The following is a 3210-nucleotide window of genomic DNA, read 5'->3' on the forward strand; positions in this document are numbered from 1 at the left end:
TCGAAAAGTGAGAGGCAAGGGGACTCACTATAAAAAACCACCCCAAAGGGGACAGAATTTTACTACGTCCACGCCGTTGTCTCTGGGTTATGCAAAAAGTAGAATATATATTTTCAGTTAGTTTTGATGCTTTTTTAGATATTTTGTCGGCCATATTGGATCCGCCATATTGAATTTGGAAATTCTATCCTCAGATTCGTGATCAGCGACCCCAAAAACCTTGATGTATGCATTTTCAGTCAATTTTGATGCTTTTTTCGATATTTTGTCGGCCATATTGGATCCACCATCTTGAATTTTAAAATTCTAACCTCAGATTCGTGTTCAGCGACCCCGAAAACCCCCATATACGAGTTTCCAGGGACTTTCAGGGACTTTCAAAGAGTTTGGGCGATCGGGCAGCTATTTGAATCTCTTTTTCCATCATTCAAATAACGCGCAGGGCTTTCCGGTTATTATGAAGAGGTTAGGAATTTTTCATGCCAGGGAAAAAATTTTGTCGTCATCTTGAACTATTTTGTGCACTTTTGGTTGAAGTCCAAAAATATTTTGATGGCATTTTGTCCCTCAAAAAAATCCCAAACTCGGAAGAACTCAGAATTTTCGTCACTTTTTTGTTTAAAATCCGCCATATTTTTTTTTTGGTGACTTTAAAATGCAATTTTGACTTCACCAATCGAAAGAGCGACCTCGAAAATAGTGGATAAGGTACTTTGGAGCTATTTTAAAACTGATTTTCATGTTACTTACAACGTCTGAAATAACAAACAAAATTCTGTTTCTTTGGGCGTTAATGGGTTAAGATGGTAACGCATCTATAAGGAAGTACTATAAGCAATCTTGAAATTCAGTGTATGTCATTTCGCCGAAGTGTGAACATCTTTTTTTTTCATAGTGTTAAACATGTCGAGTTTCGTGCCAAAAAAAGAGTATTTGCGGGGAATTTTATTGTACTACTTTATTAAAAAAAAATCTGCAGCTGAAGCACACAGAATTCTTGTTGAGACTTACGGTGACCATGCTCTGCCAGAAACAACATGCAGAGATTTTGGCTTAGACGCTTCAAAAATAATTATTTTGATGTTGAAAATAAAGAACGTTCTGGTATACCGAAAAAGTTTGAAGACGAAGAATTGGAGACATTACTTCATGAAGACTCATGTCAGACGCTAGCTGAACTTGCAGAATCATTAGGAGTTGATCACACAACAGTTTCGAGACGTTTGAAAGTATTAGAAATGATTCAAAAGCAAGGACATTGGGTGCCGTACGAGTTAAAACCGAGAGACGTCGAACGGCGTCTTTTCACGTGTGAACAGCTGCTTCAACGGCAGAAAAGGAAAGGTTTTTTGCATCGTATCGTGACTGGCGATAAAAAGTGGATACACTACAATAACCCTAAGCGTAGAAGATTGTGGAGTGAGCCCGGCCATGCATTAACATCGTCGGCAAAGCTGAATGTCCATGGTTCGAAGCTTCTGCTCTGCATTTGATGGGATCAGCTGGGTTTAGTTTATTATGAGTTGCTCAAACCGAACGAAACCATCACGGGAGATCGCTATCGACTACAATTGATGCGTTTGAGCCAAGCATTGAAGGAAAAACGGCCGCTATAAGAGCAGAGACACGACAAAGTGATTTTGCAACATGATAACGCTCAGCCACATGTTGCACAACCGGTGAAAACCTACTTGGAAACGCTTAAATAGGAATTTCTACCCCACCCGTCGATTCACTAGACATTACCCCTTCCGATTATCACTTGTTCCGATCGATGGCACATAGTCTGGCTGAGCAGCACTTCCATTCTTATGAAGATGCCAAAAAATGGATCGACTTTTGGATAGCTTCAAAAGACGTGTCGTTTTTCCGACATGGAATTCAAATGCCAGAAAGATGGGAAAAAATAGTGGCTAGCGATGGACAATACTTTCAGTGACATGTTTTTTACAAGTTTTTTTAAATAAAGCATTAATTTTCACGAAAAATCAGCGAGAACTTATTCAAAGTCCTAATAGTATTTGTATGAAACCTAGTATCTAGTGTTTTTTGGGTCGCTGATTACAAATCTGACCTCAGATTGTCGAAATTCAAAATGGTGGATTTAAAATGGTGGACAAACATAAAAAGTGGATAAAAAGTGAATAAAATATCATAAAAATCGTTACTCGACGATTTTTAGGGTCGTTAATTGCGAATCAAATATCAAATTTTCAAAATTCAAAATGGTTGATCCAATACGGAAGACCAAGAAATAAAAAAATGTGTTTTAGGTCTTCAAAATTAGTTGGCGGGGATCTTTTTGGCAGCTGATTACGAATCTAAAATCAAGAGTAAATTTTTTGATCCAATGCATTATGCCAAACATGTAAAAAATGAGTCTCGTCAAAAGATAGAAAATATCCTGTAAAATCTCGATTTAGCGTTATCCATAGCTAACGATGCTAATTTTAAAAATTTGATATTCGATTCGTAATTAACGACCTTAAAAACCATCGAGTAACGATTTTCATGATATTTTATACACTTTTCAACATGTTTGTCCACCATTTTAGATCCGCCATTTTGAATCTCGAAAATCTGAGGTCAGATTCGTAATGAGCGACCCAAAAAACACTAGATACTAGGTTTTATACAAATACTATAATTTTCTGGAATTCGTCCGCCATATTGGATCCGCCATTTTGAATTTTTAAAATCTGACTCCGGATTCGTAATCAGCGACCTAAGAAACCCTTAGATAACAAGTTTCATCGAAATCTGATAATTTTTTAAAAAGTCGTCCGCCATATTGGATGTGTCATTTTGAATTTTGAAAATCTGACTTCGTATTCGTAATCAGCAACCCCAAAAACCTTAGACCTTATTTTCAGCTTATTAATTATTGGTTAGTCACAATTACATTTATTATAATATATTAAAAGACAGTATTTTTATAGTTTGTTTATTTATAAAATACATTTCCTTTACAATAGGAATGTTTTAAAAATTTTTTATGACAACTGATGTTCTACATAATTGATAATGTACTTTTTATTGTACAGATTGATGTTGAAAACTATGTAAAAAATATAAAAAACTAAGGGCAAAAAGGTATCCAGTATATGGTACACTATGCCGCAAAGGGTTAAGGGGCGCCGCACACGAATTGACATAACAGTAACGTACCGTAAGAATTGACCAATCACTTTGAGTATCGTCGAACTGTAA

General features: G+C 36.2%; 2 protein-coding genes across 8 annotated transcripts in view; both read left to right on the plus strand.

The window, feature by feature from the left end:
- The window catches only part of LOC116852346 (peptide transporter family 1-like), a 221261-nt gene that overhangs the window by 101127 nt on the left and 116924 nt on the right, over positions 1-3210 (plus strand). The window lies entirely within an intron of this gene.
- Positions 1-3210, plus strand: part of LOC116852348 (piggyBac transposable element-derived protein 3-like) — a 7457-nt gene that overhangs the window by 692 nt on the left and 3555 nt on the right. The gene's annotated exons all lie outside the window — the stretch shown is intronic.

This window comes from Odontomachus brunneus, unplaced genomic scaffold, assembly GCF_010583005.1.
Source record: "Odontomachus brunneus isolate Ranch 3 - 2012 unplaced genomic scaffold, Obru_v1 Obru_scaffold_217, whole genome shotgun sequence".
Taxonomy (NCBI): Eukaryota; Metazoa; Arthropoda; class Insecta; order Hymenoptera; family Formicidae; genus Odontomachus; species Odontomachus brunneus.